The sequence below is a fragment of the Callorhinus ursinus genome, unplaced genomic scaffold (assembly GCF_003265705.2).
Source record: "Callorhinus ursinus isolate GAN/ISIS: 27379988/994484 unplaced genomic scaffold, GSC_fseal_2.0 scaffold9, whole genome shotgun sequence".
NCBI classification, from domain to species: domain Eukaryota; kingdom Metazoa; phylum Chordata; class Mammalia; order Carnivora; family Otariidae; genus Callorhinus; species Callorhinus ursinus.
Genome location: NW_027397071.1, coordinates 24,877,898 through 24,899,604, shown reverse-complemented (window position 1 = coordinate 24,899,604; position 21,707 = coordinate 24,877,898). Strand labels below are relative to the sequence as shown.

General features: G+C 46.5%; 1 long non-coding RNA gene across 1 annotated transcript; it reads right to left on the bottom strand.

Moving 5' to 3' along the window:
* Nucleotides 1–1,822: 1,822 nt before the first annotated feature.
* Nucleotides 1,823–9,691, bottom strand: LOC141373416 (uncharacterized). The gene is made up of 3 exons (XR_012379361.1): nucleotides 9,676–9,691; nucleotides 3,401–3,524; nucleotides 1,823–2,747 (listed from the first exon to the last, which is right to left on the bottom strand). It is a non-coding gene; the product is annotated as an uncharacterized lncRNA (long non-coding RNA).
* Nucleotides 9,692–21,707: the final 12,016 nt, after the last annotated feature.

Below are 21,707 nucleotides of genomic sequence, written 5' to 3'. Positions count from 1 at the left end.
GTGAATATAGTCGCAAAGTTTACTATTCTAAATACTAATGAAAAATATTTCCAGATTCAGTTTTGGTTGGGTATTACCCGTCGTTCCTCCAACCTGTAATCTAAGAACCAGGGGCCCTCGTGGAGTTAAGTCTCCCACCTTTTCTTGTTAGAGCTGGCTGCACCTTCAGTAACCACCTCCTGCGAGGGATCTGATGGAGAGTGCTAAACCGGGTCGTCGTAGATATAAGGCAACAGAAAATTCAGGTAATAAGCCAAATAATTAAAGGTGAAAAATCCAACCTTTTCGTTCATCAGAATGCTTTCAGAATTCCCCTTAACCTTTTTTATTACATTGTTTTGTTCTGAAGTGTTTGTATGAAGACATTTAAGGAAGGTAATAAAAGGGTAGGGGAGAAAAAGACATTCTGAATGTAAAATGCAGAATATATCTGTATGTATCTGAATCTAGGCAGAAAGAACAATTTGAGATGAAATTTATGTTTGGGAAAATTGGAAGCCTATTTTTGGGATACATGCAATCAGAGGCATAAATGCTACCAGACTATAATTGAAAATCCATCATTTGTACTTTGTATATATGGCAAAGGGATTTTTTTTTTTTCCTAAAACTTGAGCCTGAGCTCCCAAATGGGGTTTGGGACAGTAAACCTCTGTATCTGTAGCTCAAGATGTCCCTGCAGCCTGGGCCAGAGGCTTAACTCTGGGGTGACCCAGTAAGACTTGCTGTTCGAGGTGCCCCCACCATGAACTCTGACCCCCATCAGCTGTCTTGACATTCTCAGCAAATCGTTACAAAGAAACACACGAGAGAGGTTGAATAGACACTCAACCAGTCCTAGCCACACATGCACTATTGACCCAATCTTATCTTTATTATAGAAAGTGCCTTTTAGGATACCACTTGGACTTGCTACCTTGAGAAGTGAAAATAAATAAGCTGTAACCAGTATAGAATCATCATTTTGACATACTGTTTAACCTACAGCTCTATGTTACGTCAGAGAAGGAAATTTTAACCTTTCGGAAGGTTAAAATTTTGGCAACACAAGAGGTGAGGTGATGTTTTCGGGACAATGTAATAGTAGACGGGTTTGGATGCTTTGGGCAGCAAATACTGCAAACACCAACCCAAACTGACTTAAACAATAAGGACATTTGTTATTTCCAATAACAGGAACTCCAAAGGCAGGTGGGCTCCAGATGGGATGTGTCAGGGCTCTTTTGCAGGTCTCCCTGACTCTCTTCGTCTTGCCCAAACCCTGCATCAGTTTTGCCCTTGTCTGAGAGCAAGATGGATGCCACTTTGCAAGATGACAACATCCAGAGGAAGAAGAACCTGTCTCTTCTTACTTTTCCTTCTTGGGAGCGAGGAAATGTTTCCCCAAATCCCCTCGGCAGACTTCCCACCTTTCATCAGACAGAACTGGATTACATGCCTATTTCTAGGGGACTCCTGTGATTGGTTTAAACCGAATTTGCCTATGGAGCCCATCCCCTGAATAGCGCTGGGGAGAGAGAAATAACTGAGCAAAGTCACATCAGGAAGGAGAGAAGGAGGGACAAATCTTGAGTCTGCTATAGAAACCTTGGCCTTCACTGAGCCCGAGTGCATTACCACAGGCTTTTTCCTCTCAAGACCACATTACTCACAGTTTACTCTGCAGAGTTTCCTATCAGATTTTTGTGTGAAGCATCATTTTTCTCTGACCTCGTGCTGCAATCTTGTTTCTTTTTTCCTTAACAGAGACCACAATGGAAATCCTACTATAAAAACACTTGAGTGCCATCAAAGGATCAGACCATATAAGGTGCTAGGGACCTTTTTTATTTTAAATAAGAAACAAAACTATTTATACTTTTACAAGGAGTCTGCCCTATTTTAGTAAATATTTGGCAAAGCTTCTTGATTAAAAGAGCAAACTGACCCTTGTCTGCAGGGTTGTTTTGCCATAACTGAAATCGTTCATTAATTTTCTGAAAATAGAAGCAGCAAGTGTGTGTTCTTTTGCACTGTGACTAAAGCAGTGCTTGTGATTTGTTTTAAGCTGCATTTACTCAGCATAATTGGTCAGGTGTCTTTTAAACCTTGGTCCTAATCAGACCCCATTCTGAGTCACAATCACCAAATGGTACTATTGGGAAATAATCTCGTGTGGATAAAGCAAAGATGCATTAATCTGGCCCTGGACAGTGTGGCGTGTTTGACAGTGCATTTCAAACTGGATTTCAGAGGGCCTGGGTTTGCTAACAAACCCCAACTGTTTTGAGAAATAGCGATTCCCTAGGTTATTAAACAGTGCACATTCTGAGAGAAGCCTGTTGAGTACCATATGTTCCCGATTCATTGGCAGTTAACTCAGTCTGTGGTGTGGGGTTTGTAGGAAATACTCCAGACCCAACCACCTTCCCTTCTTTAAAGGTATCCTCTTGCCAGCTCAGTTTGGAAGGGTGTGATGCAGCTGCAAGGAGGGTTTTTAAGTCACTCTCAGAAATTTTTGTAGGACAGCTGTATTGGAAATTATCCCAAGATGCCACACGGCAGATCGGGCTGAGGCTGGCCAGCAGGCTGGGTGCCGGATGGGGAGACGCAGGGCTTCGCTGCTAGGGCCCCGTTTACGTGTCCTCCTCTGGCTCCTTGCGGCTCCGCAGTCACTGCTGGGCAGTCCAACACCCAACCTTCAGGTGGGTAACTCAAACAAGGTCTGGAATACACTAGCTGTTTCTGGTCCTCCACCACCTCACTCGCTGAAAAAGGAGAAAAATAAAAGTCCCACCTCATAAGTCTAGTGAGATTAACAACTCACTAAGAGCAGTGCTTGGCAGGAGGTGAGAGCTCAACAAAAGTATCCTGTGAACAGTGATTCTTTCTTGATTGTTGCCAGGATGCATAGAGATACAGCAAAAAGAACTCCAAGCTAGTAGAAGGTAGGAAATTTCTAGTTGCAGCTATGTGACCTTAGATTAGTCACTCGCCTCAAATCCCCGGTTTCCTTTGCTTTCCTCAGATGAGGATTTTATGCAGGTGACAGGGCTTTATTAGCCATAAAACTCTGTAACAAATGGTCATGTGCATGCAGATCGCCTGGGGATCTTGTTAAAATACAGTCCGTTTCCATAGATCGGGCATGGGGCCTGAGATCCAGCATTTCTAACAAGCTCGCAGGTGACACAGATGCTGCTGGTCTTGGGACCCCACCGCCAACCCCCACCTCCCACCTTTCTGATCGGCTCTATAATGAAGGGCAGCATTCTGGTTATCAGGCCGACAGCAAACCTCCAAGATCTTCAAATTGTCCCGCTGCGGCACCCAGAAGGCAGCGCAGATAAGTGACACATGGCTCCTAAAGATTCTGCAGGAAGCGTATCTCTCTTGGTACCTAGTTTCAAAGACTTCTTACCTGTTTGTCAACTTTTGCCTTCAGTCCCAGAGCAATCTTACACTTTGCTCGGTGTCCTCTCCCTGGTCTGGTGCTATGACGTCAGCATTCTCAAGCCTCTCGCTGAACAGCTGGTTCCGGTTCCCTGGCAATGAGCACCTTCAGGTTACGACGGGGCCAGGTACCAGAGGTTGCTGTTGGGAGGAAGGTGCGATACCAGGGGGTGGGTGGATACTAAATTAGATTCTCAGCCTGCGAGCCCAATTCTGTTTAAGTTGCTGGCCACCTTATGAGCTTTGGTATGGATGGGACACAAGAGAAAGTCAAGGCAACAGCAAAATCCAGCACAGGAAGCCCAGAAAACTGTGAATAACAAGAAAGAGCCTTGAAAGTCAAGTATGTTTGGGTTTTAAGAAAACTGCAGAAATTTTTAACAGGCCAACACAGCTGAGAGGCCTTAATTAAAAGTGGGCCAGTGATAAGGTGTCTGGAACTTTACTTTGGGTGCCTCTGGGGGGTCAGGAAGGTTCGAGAGTTTGGCATTTGAGAATGATTTCTTTACCCAGGAGATGGGTCCCAGAGATGCCCACAGGGAGTGTGACTTCAGGGTTTACTATTGGCTGCCAGGTTCCCCCTTTCTTCAGGTAGTCTAGTGGTGGCAAAATGTATGAAAAGAGGACGTTTGGGCAGGGAAATGAGAACTGAGGAACAAAGGAGACCACCAGGTAACTCCTGCTGTCTCTTTCAAGGCTCAGCTCAACTGACACTGGCCTGGGCCAGTTCCCTGGGGGCGGAGGCTGTGCCCTCTCAGGATCCCCAGCTCCCACCCCAGGCCTGGGCCCAGTAAACACGTGGTTGGTTACATGTTTCTGGAATGAGAATGAAGGACAGAGAAGAGACAGGGGAAGAAGGAAGAGGAAACCCAGGAGGAAAGAAAAGGGAGAGATGGAGCAAAGCTTTGGGAAGCCAGCCTTTCATGGTTCCAAGAACATTTTCCAAAATCCTTCCAGCCCAGGTCCTATTAAATGGCTCTGCTTTCCAGTGTAGCTTGATTGCACGTGGGTAGTAAAACTCAACGATGTCTGAGTCTGACTAAAACGTCACCCTCTCCCAGGCACAGGAAGGAAGAGCTGGCTAACTTCTATCCTGCTGTTGATTGCCTTTGGGTCCAAGGCCGGGCGCCAGAGGAAGCAGGCAGGGCGCATGCCAGAGCAGACGTGGTCCCCCACCCTCAGACCAGAGGGCCTGGCTCCTCAGCGGGCCACCTCCACGGAAGGGAATGGAAGCCACATGGCCAGGAGGCTAGCTGACGCAGCATTCCCCAAACCTACAACAAGGAGATTGTGTTATTTCAGCCATGCTTGGTTGGATGGCAAATATGTGAGCAGCTTTATGAGGATCCGGGACGTTGCAGAGTCTTCGGGTTCACAGCGGAGCTGCCCCATGAGAGTTATTTGCTACCCCCGTTCCCCCCCCCCACGTGGTTTGCAAAGGTGTCGTCTGTGCAAGTGTTCCAATCCACACCCCCAGCACCTCCAGGTGTGCTCCAAGGGGGTGCTGAGATAAGGAAAAACTCACTTAAGGCCACATTTCTAGAAATGCTGCGGATGCCTCTGGCCCCAAGCTTCTTGTTGCAATGACACAAAACACTTGCGCTAGTTTTCCTGGCCCTCAGGTCACGACCTGCAGAGAGAGGGCATTTCCATTCTCACTCACAGGTAGGACCAGAAAACCAAGTTTTAAATGTCACCATTCCAGCGGAAACCCAAGATGAGACTTTGGGTCCAAATTGTAACCTTTGGGCTGACGTCTCCGCTCTTGTAAAACTCAAATGTTGCTTGCAGTCTACTTCACGTCTCAGATTCCTGCATGAGTCTGTGGAGTGCCTTAAAACACTTCTGGGAGCGCCTGGGTGGTTCAGTCCCTTATGCGTGGACTCTTGATTTCAGCTCAGGTCGTGATCTCAGGGCTGTGGGATCCAGGCCGGAGTCCGGCTCCTTGCTCAGCTGGGAGTCTGATGGAGATTCTCTCTCTCCCTCTCCCTGTGCCCCTCCCCCATTCTATCTCCCTATCTAAAAACAACAACAAATTTCTGAACATAGACTGTGTGTGCGCGTGTGTGTGCGTGTGCGTGTGTGTGTGTGTGTGTGTGTGTGTGTGTGTGTGTGGTGAGGTTGTAAGGTGTCAGCACACTGAAGCGAAGTTTCCCAGAATTCACTGCCCGCTACGGTTCCGGTTCTGGGTGAGAGTTGGCAGACAAAAATGAGGCAGCCATTTCCATGCTCCCAAGGTTTGGGGAGGCACCAGGCACTCTGGCAGCTCACCTATGTTGTCAGGCCTATGTTGGGCTACTTTGTTGATGTGGGGCTCCCTCCTCTCAGGTCCTGGGCCAGGTACATGTGCAGCTCCAACAAAGGGCACCAGCTGCTTCTGCAGGTCACCCACATCCTCAAAGCTGGAGGCAGGGATACAAAAGTGGGTACTAGTTGTCCTCATGAGTTCCAACTTGTCCCTCACTGCATAACCTCTTTTCAGCCCCTGCTGACCTACGGTCACTTCAGTCCCAATGCCACATGCAGAGGCAACAGTCTTGGGAAGACTTCTCCACCAGGTCCCATGATTGCTTCAGTTCTAACCCACATTTTAAAAAAAATCTCATTATATATCATGCATAGTTGGCTTTTCTCATCAAACCCTGGCTGATAGAAAGTATACAGCCAGCTCAGGGGCACAAACTTGCAAGGATCATGTGAATGGATGACCGCTAATAATCTCCAACCCTAATTTTAGTCATTAGTCTGTTGTCCCCTCTCACTGGGGACTTTCATCGGGAGTGTTATTGACCAGCTGACCAAATTTTATTTCCTCTTTCCCCCTTCCCCACAGTGGTTGTCCACAGTGGTTCCCCTGCCCTGACTCCACTTCCTAGAGTTTCTTGCACCTCTGCAAAGCTCGGAGCCAGCTGATGCAAACTGCCACACCTCAAAATGTCCCGGCATTTCCTCCCACACTTGCTCCTTCACATCTCTGTCAGCAAGAAGGATTTCCCTTTAACTCTGCTGACCCCTCTTCCTGGGCCAACACCTTCCCCTCATTCCTGCTTTCTTCACCTTTCTCTCAGCTTTTCACATCTTTCTCTCCCTGTCCATGGAATCCTTCCCTCTGCCTTCAAACCTCTGCAGCTCACCTACTCTTTGTTAAAAGCACCTTTCTTTGACACTGCTGCCTCATTATCTCTCTGCCTTCAATCAAACTTCATGAAAGGAAACTATTGCCTTTATGTCCCCAGGACTCCTTTTCTTATTTGCCCCTTTCAAAACAAACTTTGATCCCCACTTTCTATCCCAGTGGTAGACTTGGATACGCATAGGAATCACCTGGGGTCCAGGACCCACTTCCAGATGTTTTGATGTAGTTTTCCTAGGGTGTGGCGTAAGCCAGGCGGAGCATCCTGCCCTCCCCACATTTGCAAATCCAATGCTGTTGAAGGGGGAAGGGAACAACTTTCTAAGCAGAAAGCAGAGACAAAGATGGCCATGTTTGCCTTCCTAAAAATTTTAAAGCTTTCAGGTAAATTATTTTGCTGTTTAATGAGCAAATTTTACATCTTAATACCCAAAGCTAGTGAGAACAAGTTTCTCATTCATTGCTAATGACTGGATAACTATGTATAATCTTCTTGAAAAACAATCTAGCAAACTATATCCAGACACATATAGATATACATACTATTTAATCCATTATTTCTACTTCTAAAAATATAAGCAAAAGTCCTTAAAATGCTCATTGTGGCAATATTTATAATAGTGAGAAATTAGAAGCAACCAAAAAGAGAATAATAAATGTATGGTGCATTTAGTGGTTGGGAATATTAATGTATAAATTAAAGGATAATTATGAAGGGAGATGATAGCATGGAAAAATGCCTATGATATAATGATAAATGGGGGATGAAAGAACAGGTAGTTATAATGTAGGGGGAAAGTTGGTAAAGACATTGTAGGAATCAAGTCTGGTTTAAACTAATATGTAGCTTTTCAAATGTCAATTTCACAAGTTAATAATTCTAACTATTGGAAATTTGGGCAAAGAAAATCATTCTTTAAAAAAACCACTCTTCCAGCCCTCCGTAAATTTTTAATTTTGCTATATTTGACGTTTTCAAATACATTTAAAAACAAAGTTAGCAAGCTGGTTTTATCCTGATCATTATGCGCACTCTAAGCTTGAATCTTGTAAACACGGCTCAACATGATCACATAATTCCATTTAACCTCATCCCTTTTTAGGGAAGCTGTTCTCATTTCTCCAGCTGTAAGATTTATGGGGGACATTTGACTTTGTGCACTCTTTTCAGTTTCATCAGCAACATGATTTCTCCAGTGAGTTATTTTTTTTCTTGCAGCAAAAGGAAGAAATATTCAGGCTTGCTGTAAAATGTTGATTCCAGAAAGTGATCCTGAGGGATATTATTCTAAGCTTTTCCTGAATTCCCTGGGATAATAATTGATGGTAATTGTGTTTTGGGGTCCCAGTCTGGCCCAGGGAAGGGGGTTTGGGGTAAAATAGAATAGTTAAAATGAAGCTATGAAACAATCATTTGATGATAGAAATACATCTGATAATGAAACAAAACACATAAGTGACAGTTGGGAAATATAAAGATGGCCTCTGAGGTTTTTAAAAATTCAAGATAGAGGAGAGGCTTATAGTATAATATGAATGGGACATCTCCAACTTCTGAAAGGCACACTGGAGGGTGTTTCTTCCACCTGGATTTTTGCCACCTGTGGTCACTATTTGCCACCCTCTCTCATAAGAACTGAGCTGAATGTGAGTCCTCTTGTAAGCTCTGTCTTGTTCCAGGTTAGTGTTTCATTTAGAGAAAATGAGGATGTTGAGCATTAAGAAGAGGGCAAGAAAAAAAGAAAAAGAAGAAGATAGCAGGAGAGGAAGGATGAAGGGGAGTAAGTCAGAAGGGGAGACGAACCATGAGAGACGATGGACTCTGAGAAACAAACTGAGGTTTCTGGAGGGGAGGGGGGTGGGGGGATGGGTTAGCCTGGGAATGGGTATTGAGGAGGGCACGTTCTGCATGGAGCACTGGGTGTTATGAACAAACAATGAATCATGGAACAGTAAAAAAAAAAAAAAGAAGAAGAAGAAGAGGGCCCAGATGGCATCACGGTGAAATCTGGCACCAGCTGTGTTGCTCGGGGCTTTATTCAGATCCAGGGGATACTGTATCCTGTTGGGACCACGTTTAGTTCTCTGAGGGAAAATCGAGAGACCTCCACCTTTCCCCACTCCCATCTCTGATTTCTGGTGAGGATGCTTTATAGACCCATCTCTGAGATAGGTTTAAACATGCTTTTATTAAGCGAACTGAGACTATCTTACCAGTTCTTGTTCAAAAAGTACAGATTTCTCTTTGTTTCTTCTTTTTTGGAAAAGTCCTAACCTGCCTGAAGCATGATTCCTTTCAAGCCTGCCATACTTTTCTTTGGAAGCCTCGGGGTGTGGTTAAAGGCACTATTCATTCCCCTTAGCCCAAAGTCCAATTTGAGTCAACAACATCCTGTTTAAAAAGCTCAAACTTTGTTTACTTATGTGACCTAAAGGTTTTCACCTGTTTTTTTTTTTTTTTTTGCCTCCGAAGACTCAAGGCTAGATGCATGAGGTTTGGACTGGAAGCAAAGTACTACACAGGATCGTAGTATCTTCTGACAGGACTGTACCTGTTTGTCATTGTACAATTTGGAACCTTTTGTATCAAGGACAGCGATGCATTTATATGACTTTCAGGAATAACACAGAGTTTGAGATCAATTAGTTAAAATGATATTCGGTACACCATTTTCCACTTCAAATTACAGAAGCATTTCTGTGAAATCCACAGTACACGATACATGCAGCTTCATGACATCCTCTGCATACAGATCTTTCCCATTGGGGGTGTTCTAGAGGCAGAGGGCAGTGGGTAGACTGCCAGAGTCATGGGGCTGAAGCCAATTTTCATGGTAAAGGGAAAGATACGTTGGCAGTATTAGAAGAGAAGGCAGTCAGCATTGACTTCTCTGTTCAACATTTGTTTACCACTCACATTTCCTGAGGAGCCACACTGGGCTGAAGGCCAACTTTGGTACTGTGTTTACATTTATAATACAGTGAAGGAACTGGCAGGAAACTCCCTGAGAAACATTAACAACGTGAGCCCAGTGACACAGAAAGAAACTGAGGCAGTGATCTGCAAATGTCTAATGTAGGACTTGAACTCGGAGCCCAGTTCAACTTACCTTTTTAGGAGGTAAGTGTGAACCTGGTTGTGTGGGTGGATGGCCACAGGGTCTCCTTAGAGCACAATTCTGAGAATCCAGACTGTGAAATCCTTCCTGGTTGTGCCAAAACCCATAAGTTTGGGAAGGTTGCTTTATTTCTCTATGCCTGTTTCATATGGTGGGGAGAGGATGAATTAGGGCATCATCAGAGGCTTAAGATAATAAAAGTCTCCCATAACCTTTTAAAGAGATCAAATAAAAAATACATAGAGAAAAGCAAAGTTGGTGATTTAGGCTTCACTTAAAAAATATAACATATTTAAGAAAAAAATAAGCCAACGTTTTATCTTTTCCAAGAGCTTAGCCTCCACACAGCTATGAAAAGAGCTTCTAAAACACCCATCAAATCATTCAGCTCCCCTGCTTGAAGTCCCTCACTGGCTGACTGTTGCCCTCAGTACACAAGCCCGGTTCCTTGGCTCTGCGGTCAAGAGCCTCTGGGATCCCGCCCTGCCCGCCTCTCCCGAGTTAGCTCCCATCCCCCCAGTGCCATTGCACCCCTCCTTCGGGGGCTTCCAAAGACTGTACCCAGGAGGGTGAAGGGCCCTACTGCTACGGTCACAATAGCGGTGCATCAGAAGAGGAAGGTGATTAAAGGCCTCATCAGACCACCCGCCCACGGCCAACCGCACAGAAACCCAGAAGACCTTGTGGCCACCCCGGGTGATATTTACACCAAGAGTCAGGGTTTCGCCACTAATATTCAGCAGATGTTTGCTTTATCTCCTCGTCCTTGTTCTTGATCCTACTTTCCTGGAACTACTCTGGTTTTGCCCATGAGCTTTGCGAAAGGCACAGATTTGTCTGTAGGGAGCCTGGAATGCACAGAAACAGGGAGCGAGGTGCTGCCCTGTGACAGGACGAGGCTCCCAGCAGACTGCCGAGGGCCGGGATGCACAGAGGTACCGGGTAACCGTGGCGTGGCGGAGACCCAACATCCATCCAGCCTTCTCTCTGCTCCCTTGGGGCCAGACAGCTGCCACACCTTCTGCATTTACTTTCTGGGGCAGGGTTATCTTGCTCATCTTCCTCCAGGCCTCCCACCGAACTGGTCTTGCTAGTTCTGCCCTAGAAGGGTTAGGTCCTCTCTGGACAGCCCGGCTGCCCCGCTGCCCACAACCTTCAGTTGCTTCATGATTCTGTCCTGGACGGGGCCAAGGCTCCTCACCAGGATGACAAGAGAGCAGCCTTGTCTCCCTCACCCTCAGATCAGGCGGACAATGAGTCAAGAATCCAAGTGATTGCAGCAGTCACTCTGAGAAGGCACTGGGCCAGCTCTTTTACTACTTTTAATCCTCTCCTTCATCCTCCTTTGAAGGTCTTGTCCCCATTTTTTGGGTTGAAGCTAAAATTCGGGCTCAGGACTTTGCTGGAGGTTATAGCTAGAAAGGGACAGAGCTGAAATTTCAAACCAGGCCTAATTCCAAAGACTGCTGTCTTCCACTATGCTTGTGATTTGCGCTTACTGTGGGCTACTTTTCTAAGCACTTTACTTGTAACAACTCGTTTAAACCTCACAACAACTCTAGGAGGGAGGGACTTTCATCTTCATCTTACAGAGGAAAAACTAAGGCCCAGAGAGGTTAAGTTACTTGCCTAAGGTCACACTGCTTGTAAGTGGCAAGGACAAGATTCATCCCGACAGCCTGGCTCCAGAGCCCGTGCCCCTCACTCCTACGAACCACAGCCCCTCCAAGCTCCAACATCCTAACATTGTCAGCACATGTGTCTTAGGCCAGCACGGCGGGAAGGCACTGAGAGAGGGACATAAAGGGCTATACGTCCTGGCGCTCCAGGAGCTTACAACGTTCCATGGGTCAAGGGGGCACGAGGCCTTTACAAAGATATCCCAGGGGTCATGCCACCCCGCACCTCCAGGCTTACTTCCAAAACCTACAGCAGAGTGGCTTTTTGGAAATCTTAACAATGCACAGGCCTCAATGCTGTCGTGGGAGGCTGAGAAATCACAAAAGTCTGTCTTTGGCTTTATCTCCTTGGATGAGGAGAAATCCACAGTTATGTGGGATCTACGGAGAGCCAAGCTTCTGACACTGTCCAGCTCCGCCTGCAGTGAAAGGCAGGGGCCGGAGCAGAGGATGACCACGGAGGCCTGACCACGAGGGCAGCTCCACAGCAAGCAAGAAAGCCCGATGCCTCCAGGCTGTGCTCAGATCGTCTACAGGCAGCTAGAAGACTTTGTTTCGGCAGCTGTTCAACATCTTCAGCCCCCCTGGGCAAAGTCGGGGCTGGGGCAAGGACTGGGAGCTGCTTGGTCCAGGGACACAGGTTTCTGTATCGGTCTCCTCAGCCCCTGGCTCATTAGCACATGGTCAGTTAAGAACACAAGCTTTGGAGCCAGACCAAGTGGGCATCGAACTATGAGACGTAGGGTGAGTCCCTGAATCCCCCCGTGCCCGTGGATACTTTCTCATAAAATGAGGCTTATGCCAGCCCCACCTCACAGGGCTGTGCTGAGGATGAGACTATACAGAACTGTCTAGATGTCTCTGCTAGGCCATTCATCTATACTGAGTGGCAGTTGCGTCTGTCCCCTCATCTAGACCATGAACTTTCCTCTGAGGGCAGAGCCTGACCCAACACACAGGTACTGTCAGTATTGGCTGGCGTGATTGATTAAACAGCATCCTATCCTGTTCGGCCTTACTGACAGGTCTCTCTACACTCTGGTCCCACTGGCCATGACTGGAGGCCTGAACAGGTGGCTCTGCCGTTCCAGCGAATGGTTTCCTCTGAAGGCCCTCTTTGCTACCACATGGGCCTTCATCCAGCAGCAGAACCCAGGAACTCAAACTATGAGCCAGGTTTCCAGAGCAGGTCAGCAGGAAATGCATAGACTCTTACTTCCTTAGCCTTCTGACTGCTCAGCCTCCCTGACTTCTCTGTATCGCAGCAATTAATCCCAGCATTTTACCCCTCTCCTTCAATTACTCCTGTACAGTAGCGCTTCTCAAAGTTTAACATGCATACAAGCCACCTGGAGATCTTGTTGGAATGAGCCCAAGGTCCTGATTCAGCATGTCCAGTAGCAAGGCTGTACCCTGCTGCCAGGATAATCTTCCTCATGCACAAATGTGATCGTGTCACTTGAACGGACTTGAACAGATCTTTCACCCGAACACGTATATGAACAGCGGATGAACCCATGAAAAGATGCTCAACAGCATCAGTCAACATGGCTTAAAACCACGAGCGATTGCATACCTATCACATACCTATTAGAAGAGTGAAGAATAAAAATACAATACCAAGGGCTGGTGAGGATGTGCAATAAGTAGAATTTCCATACTCCGCTGGAGAGGATGCAAAATATTACGGTTGCTTTGGAAAAAAGGTTCTCCTGACAAGGTTTTCTTTTAAATGAAGTTAAATACACACTTATAAACACTGATCTGACATAGCGATCCTACTCTTAACGTGCTTAGATATTTGCCCAAGGGAACTGAAAATTTACATTCACACAAAAACCTGTGCATGACTGTTCTTAGGGAGTCTGTTCACAACCACCAAAACCTGGAAATAACCCAAAAGTCCTTCAAGTGATGAATGGATGAACCCACGGTGACACATCCACAGAACAGAATAGTGGTGAGCAAAGAAGGGAACGTATGACTGTTGACATACAAAAACCTGCATGAATCTCAGATGTGGTATTCTAAGTGAGAGAAGTTAGACTCAAGAAGCTACTTGCTATATGATTCCATGTATAGGACACTCTGGAAAATAAAACTAGAGAGACAGTCAACAGATTGGTGTTTATAAGGGGCTAGTGGGCGGGGGGAAGGGTTTCCTGCAAAGAGACAAAAAAATTCTGTGGCATGATGGGAATGTTCTGTAGCTTGGTCATGGTGGTATTTACAAGACTATACGCATTTACGAACGTCAGAAAGCGAGAAAGGATGAATTCTGCTGCATGTACGTGACACCTCAAAAGCAGCGACAGTGACAAAAACTTTTCATGGTTCCCATTTGCACAAGGAATTAAAATAAAGTCCAAACTCCAGAACACCTTATCCTTTCTAATTATTGGTAGTATTCATTTTCTTAAATGCTGGCTAAACTTTTCCGCCTCTCAAAGGTGCCCTGGGTTTTCTTCCCTCAGTCTGTCTCATCTCCTGGAACAGCATTTTCTTTCACAGAATAGGTAGATAATAAACACTGAATGAATGAATGAATGTTCCTAATATCCCTTGATTTCCCATTGCCCCCCAAAATGGTGCCATAGAAAGATAAACCTACAAGGTCTTGTAGGTGCTGCATTTCTAACAAGCTGCTTTCTCTCCAAGGAGCTCAGTCTTTTGTAAGGGTTTGCTGACTCTGGTTGATTCTTTGGACGCAGGCAAATGAGCTGAAACAAACCCCCAGTGTGCTCAAACCCCTGGGAGCTGTTCGCAGCCTTGGAAAGGGCCTGCCTTGGCACACATCTCACTGGCTTAGGACCCTCCAGACTCCCCGCTGCCAGGCCCAGGTAGGAGAGAGGCCAGCCCGCTGACAGGAGGCCTGCGGTGGTGTCACCCAGCTGGCCCCGGTGATTGATTCCCCCGTCCTCACTCACTCGTTAGCAGTAGGGCTCCTCAGTCCCCACATCTGCTGCCTGCCTGGAGGGGGAGGGGGGGGGGGAGCGCTCTCCCTGGCAGGTCTGTCCTCCCAGCGTTGCCTCCCAGAGCTGCTCACCATTTCCTCAGTCCTCCATGCTCTCCCCGCAGCCCCAGCGCGCAGACTCCCCAGAGGGAAATGGATTCTGAGAGCTTGAGGTGCTGGTTTGAGGGTCCCAACCAGGAATGTCAAATCTTTGAGCCTCCACTACCAAGATAAGCCCCGAAGGAGATTCACAGACACATATACATACAAATACACAGAGGGGAAAAATTATATCCCTGATAGGGTCTTTGGCCACAAGCCCCCAAATTGTCTTCAGATGAGCTAGGAGGAGCCAGGTTTTTTGCAGGATACAGGCAGATCGGAGCCTTAGTGAAAATCTGGCTGAGGGTGAACAGCACCTTCATCTTAGTCCTCCAGACTTTACCATTCTTGAGGAAAGGAAAGACAAGCAAAGGGGGAAGCTGTTTGCCCCACTGAGGCTCCCTCAGATAACTCGGCCCCACTGCATCTTTGCTCATCAGTGGTCCACGCATCTCTTTCTCGGGTGGGATGAGGTGAGGAGCGCTCCCAAGATTCCCCTGGGGTCCAAGGATTGTGACAAAGACATTCTTTAAACCTGCAGCATGGATATAGACTCCTTGCCAGGGCCAGTTACATAATTTGTGGGCCCCAGTGCAAAATGAAGATGTGGCATCCCTTATTTAAAAAGCAGAGAAAAAAGTGCCTTTGAAAGTACTAAAACATAAAGCTTGTTCATTTCATCCGTGGTCTCTGTTTGCCGTGGTGTTTTTTATTTGCTATAGAGCGTTGCAAATAAAGACAAATGAACATTTTACATTATTAGCACAAATTTTTGCCATTCATCTATATATCACACAATACCTGTTTTACATGCAAATATAGAGCATTTAACTCATGTAGAATCACTAACGTTATGCAGTTTGTATCTCATAGCCTGTATATGCCTATGTACTTCCTTCCTACTGAGCGGTAGAGACACTGCACAAAATGAATACATTTGTTTTTATTTCCCATCTTGCTATGCATGTGTTCTACCAACACTCTGCTTTCAGCTTACTGATGAATAGGAAGGACTAGAAGTAGGGGTGCCTGGATGGCTCAGTCGGCTAAGAATCCAACTCTTTTTTTTTTTTCAAGATTTTACTTGTTTATTTGACAGAGAGAGCAAGAGAGCACAAGCAGGGAGAGCAGCAGAGGGAGAGCGAGAAGCAGGTTCTCCGCAAAGCAGGGAGCCCGATGCAGGGAGCCCGATGCGGGACTCGATCCCATGACCGTGGGATCATGACCTGAGCCAAAGGCAGATGCTTAACCATCTGAGCCACCCAGATGCCTCAAGCATCCAGTTTTTGATTTAGCTCAGGTCATGAGCTCGGGGTTGTGATCTTAGGGTCATGAACTCAAAATTGTGGGATCAAGCCCCACGTTGGGCTCTGGGCTGACCGTGGAGCCTGCTTGAAATTCTCTATCTCCCTCTCCCTCTGCCCCTCCCCTGCTTGTGCTCACTCTCAATCTCTCTCTAAAAAAATACTAAATTTTAAATTAAAAAAAAAAAAGGACTGAAAGGAAAAAGAAGTTCCTCTTTCCCTTTCCTCCTATGGCTTCTTCTCTCCCTCTTTCCACTTTTTGGTAAGGTCCTCGTCCTGCCCCTGGCTGCCATGCTGACTTCTTCAAGTGGCTCTTCTGTGAGAAGCCTGATGTCTACACAGCGTGGAGAGGCCCTGGATCCTCCCAGAGCTTCGGGCCTTCTAGATGCCCAGGAACCTTTGCATTAGCCACATTTGTATGGAATGTTCCCTTCCCTAATTCTGTCTCCTATTTTGTCATTAAAAAAGTAGTATAATAACTAGCATGGTTGAGCATTTATTATACTGGACACACACCCATACAACTGTACACAGTCAGAACGCTTGTGGTCCTGTGGCCCTCAGGGTCCTCAGTGATAGAAGTTTGGCCTGTGTTAGTCTGCAGCCTCTCTCCAGAAAGCTCAGACAGGAGTTCATCAAGCTGCATCCCCTCCGATGCAGGGGAAAGAGGGTGTAGGACATATCATGCCAGACGCCTGCTTTAGTCTCCCTCTACCTGGGACCCCGGTGCTTCTTTGACTCCTTCCTTTCTCTGAAAGACCCACATGTAAATCGACCCCAGGAGTCCTCCTTACCATTAAGTGAGACAAATTTAAGGAAGAGAAAAACTTAGGCTGAAGGGGAGAGCCCCAGGACATGACCACATACACACACAGCCAAAGGGCGCCCTCCCGCTTTACTGAGAATCATTTCCCTCTCTCCCTTCTAGGACTCCTGATGGACACGGTGGGCGTTCTACAGGAACCCTGCACCCCTGCCCTCAGGTACTCTGTCACATCTTGATGTGACAGTTTCATTATTACACTTACCATTATAAATTATTATTGGCCTGCTTATCACCCCTCTCCCATCACCCTGGAAGGCCAGTTCCATGAGGGTGGGGTCCTCATCTGCCATGTTCCTTGCTGTAACCCAAGGGCACATAGTATACAGCCAATGTGCAGTAGATGAACAACTGAATGAATGAATAAGCGGTATCTTTTGTTGTTTTTGTTCCCTTCACTTAGCACCTGCACTGCTCATGTGCCCTCTAGACCCTCAAAAGTCAAATTCCATAAATCACCCAGAGGGTCAAATCCTTCAGAAACCAAGACATGGTGACACACATGTCCAAAAGGGATTGGGCCTTATGATTTGTCCCTCTAGGAGGGCACAGGAGGGCGATTTTTACTATGGCCAGTATCTGGGCAATGGATCAGAAGAGCTTTCAGCAGATGTGAGAGATACCTGGAGCACCAGGAACACAGCCGGCAGGAACCCCACGTCCCTCTCCTTCTCCGCCCCCCGCACAAGGCACCTTGCCATCCCACCTTTTCCATACCTTTTGGGCTGAATGCCACCATCTTGTGACTCCTTTTACCCTTCCAGCTCGCCCTTAGGGTTCATTCGGTTAGGGTGTTCGGGTGAGGATAAATAGGACCTTTTGCCTCTAAGGGCACAAATGTGGGCCAGCAGACCCCGGCCACCAGCAGGTGCTGGAGCTCCTGAGCAGGTGCTGCCTACTCATCCGTGAGTGTGGATGGGCTCCAGGCACAGAGCGGCAGCAAAGCAGAGGAGGAGCCCCTCCCAGGCGGTATGCTCCACAGCGCGTGCTAAGAATGTGAGTGACTCTGCTTATGAACAAAGTGTATGGTTTGACTTCATTGGTTGATCTGGGGACTAATCAGCTCTGGGATGTGAAGGGGAAGGGTGCAGCCGTGACCGGCGTCCTTGGCCTGTGTCCCCTGGACTTGGCTCACGTTATCAGCACTTGACTTCAGTGCACAGTGTGCGCATGTTGGTAGAAGGACCAGAGTCTTCCCCCTAAGTTTCCAAAATAAACAATTTCTAAGTGTCCTTTTTAAAAAGCAATAACATTTTTTAATTGTACGATTAGTACATAACCACTGTAGAAAAACATAAGAAGAAAGATAACTACATAAATCTTGGTATATATCAGGTTAGTATTTTTCAGTATACAAAAATGTATGTAGGGCGCCTGGGTGGCTCAGTCGTGAAGCGTCTGCCTTCAGCTCAGGTCATGATCCCAGGGTCCTGGGATCGAGTCCCACATCGGGCTCCCTGCTCAGCGGAGAGCCTGTTTCTCCCTCTGCCTCTCTCTCTCTCTCTCTTTGTCGCTCATGAATGAATAAATATAAATCCTTTTTAAAAGTGTATGTATATTATACATTGCTTTTTGTTGATTTTGTGTGGGGATGGGTTCAAAATTCAGTTCATATAATATTTTAGTCTTTTTTTTTTTTTTACTTAGCAAGATATCATAAGTATTTCTCTATATCATTAATCTGATGTTTAATGGCTAAAGATTATCCCATTGTATAACAATTGACCTGATCATTCTCCTGTAAGTGGACATTTACATTAACTTGTGGTTTATTAATATTATAAAAATATAGCAGTAAACGTATATTGTGAGCCATAGGTCGGCACATATACTTGAAAGATGAGAAGCTACTTATAAGCTGTGTCTTGTTTCCAAAACTTGTGCCCTGTAGTACCCACCTCGCTACATGCAAAATGTATATATAAATTATATATAAATGCATATATAAATAAATAAATAATGGTAACTTTGGAAATCATCAAACTGCCATGGTTCTGTCCACATTCAGCATTTGCTCTTCCACTCGAGAAGTTCCGGTAGGGAATATCTATTAATGTCAGTGTGGCTCTGCACAGAGTCCTCCCCGTGTCTGGGTCACACTCCTGTACTCCGTATCCATGGCTTGTGCTCAGCTGAAGCTAGAAGCGTGTATTTTGAGATGCCTATGGCTGAGGCATTGAGGAGACTTTGGACTCAGGGCTTCAGAAGATTCCTCAGTGCTAAATCACCTCCCAGGAGAGGCTGTTTCACATTCGGGGGCTGTGTCACTGGTGGACTGGAACAGAACTCAGCTACTCAGCTTAAAGGCCCAGAGCTCAACTGTACCTGAGCACAAGGGACTGACTCCAGGAAGACCCTTGGACTGAGGGTTGTTGTGTGCACACACCTTCAGTGTGTGACTGAGAGCCAGGTCCACAGTCTCCTGCAGGTCAGCCTCCGGGCTGTGTAGATACCCTTCTTTACCTCAAATTCCATATAGACCACCTACACTTCTTCTCTCCTTTAGTTAATACATTTAAAACTGGCTAAGGAGAGAGGGTGGTCAAGGACATCATGACCCACTAAGGAGTCTTCATGGATTGTGGCAATGTCACTATAGTCTGGCTGGAAACGGGGTAGCAGAATGCCAGCTTGCATTGTGAACCCCAGGATTTAAGTGAAAGCTGGGGTGGAAAGGCCCAGAATGTGTTCCCCAGCCCACAGGTGACACAGCCCTCAGCGTGCAACACCCTTTCCTCATGACGGGGGTTGGGGAGGAGGTGTGAGTTAGCACAGAGGTATCTTCTAAAACCCTGAGTCACTCAACTCCAGGAATTATGGGTGTGGACCAGACTGGGAACCCGCTGGATCCTTTTAAGTGTAAGTTGGACCCACCCTAAGCATCTGGGGGACCTGGAAGAAACCCGTGTCATCAACCCAGTTGCAGGCAAATGGCAGAAAAGCTTTAGCCTTTCTGGGATCCCTCCGCTCCTGAGCCCACAAGAGAATCCCAGAGGCTTGAGATGCCAGTGACACCTAGGACTTGCCCTACTTTCTGGCTCTGTCAAATAGCAAAAAAATCAGGATGAATGAAGGAGTTCCTGAACAGACAGATCAGAGCCTCCCCTCCTCTGCAAAAGCACAACTTGGCAGTGTTCCTTTGCCAGGGCAAGTGATAGCCTGAGGGAGTTAGGGAGAGGGCCAAGATGTTCGGGGAGTCTCGATGCCAGCCACCATGGGGAGAGGATGGCCTGCAGTCACCGTCCCACCCTGGGCTTCAGGAGACCTCCAAGCTTGAGCCATGGGAGCTTAGACAAGGCACACCTCTGCTCCTCAGCCTCCCGAGCTCTGGTTCAGGAAGAATAGCCACAGATTCCATGCTTCATTTGTGAGATAACACAAACTTAAAAGTTTTCATTGAATAATTGTCATGTATACCCGTAAGTCAGGCCCTCGCTGCTGACTCAGGCTGTGTAAGTGGCTTTTCCCAGTGTAATTCTAGAACTTGATTTGTTCCATGTAATAAACGAGCCATATAATAAAAAACCCAATGTTAGGCTGAAATCCCACTTTAGTATTTTTGTGCAGGAGGAGCTCAGGAAGAATTCAAGGTGGGAAGCGCAAGTATGTGCATAAGGGGAAAGGCAAGAGCTCAGTCTTGAATGAGCCACTAGCCTTGGGCTTTTGCAGTAAAAAGGGCAAATATTTTAGGTAAAACATCTGAAGGCGTTCTTTTTTTTTTCTCAAGGTTTTATTTATTTGTCAGAGAGAGAGAGCACAAGCAGGGGGAGCAGCAGAGGGAGAAGCAGGCTCCCCAGTGAACAGGGAGCCCCATGTGGGACTCGATCCCAGGACCCTGGGATCATGACCTGAGCCAAAGGCAGACGCTTAACCGACTGAACCACCCAGGCGTCCTTTCATTTGAAGGGATTCTTAACAAAAAAGGTTTGTCTTTGTTAGTTAACCATTTTTATCCCCCTTTTCCAGATGACACAATTGAGGATTCAAGAAATTAACTTGTCCAAGTTGTTTATATCTCTAATAAGTGGCAGAGAGAGGATTTTAAACCAGGTCTGCTTGATTCCAAAACTCATGCTATCTCTCCTGCCAAAACCCTACATGTGCGACAGAGTGGCCATGTTATTTATTTCTGACAAGGACTGAATTCTAGGAACAAAAAAGAAACAAGGAAAGGATCTGGATTCCTAAGGTCTTCACTCAGTGACTCTGATTCCTTTGTGGAAAGTTAAGGCGGGGAGGCCCCGTCGCCAAGACCTGGGTCTCAAATCTGTCCTTCCAAACCCCACAGGCCTTTGGTCTAATGCAGATGAAAGCGTAGGCCCACCTCAGAAGGAGAGAAAATGTGCCACTCCTCTGGGGGTAGCTCTTTCCCCCAAATCACAGCATAGAAAATGACCAACAAAAGAAAATGTAGCAATCACCTCCACAAGGATTTTGACTCTTACTCCCAGATGTTGGCTTCCCCTGGGTTGGAGGATTGGACTAAGCTGAGTGGAAAGAATAAGAAATATTTTTAGAATACTTTATTAGGTTTACCTAGGAAATTGCCATGTCTTTGTAGGTCAAAAGCAGTCAAATATCAGCAACTTCACATGGTTCAACCTTATGCCAAGCCTGGTTGACTGATGAAATCAATCAGTCAACCAATCAATCATCAATTAATGTAAGCAGTCAGCCAGTTACCTGGGGAAACAAAACTAACTCACGAAGCAAGCACAGGACTAAATAATGTAGTGAGGGCATTTTACAAAGCAAAATTCACATGTGTTACTGATGTCCTGGAGCTCCTAAGTGGCAAGCTCAGGTGGGGTGGCAATGTCCTTCTAAATGCCTCAAATCCTCCAAGATGGCCCAGACTGGCTCCTGACAGTGCCTACAGAACAGGTGGGCCTTAGATGGGCAGATAGCAGGGGGAAGAGATCCCGGACAGGGAAAGTGGTGTGTGGCACTCACGCTGGGCTAGATTACACTCAGCACACCTGGGACATACAGAGAAAACAAGTTGACAGAATAGAGAAAGCATTTAGGAAGGTGTGAGTGACTAAGCTGGAGAAAGAGAGTGGGGTCACATTATGGAGGCTCTTAAAAAACTAGGCGGGGAGGTTGCAGTTTTGGAATTATTGATCCTTGTGCAGGAAGGAACCAAAAGGGATCATCTGTGC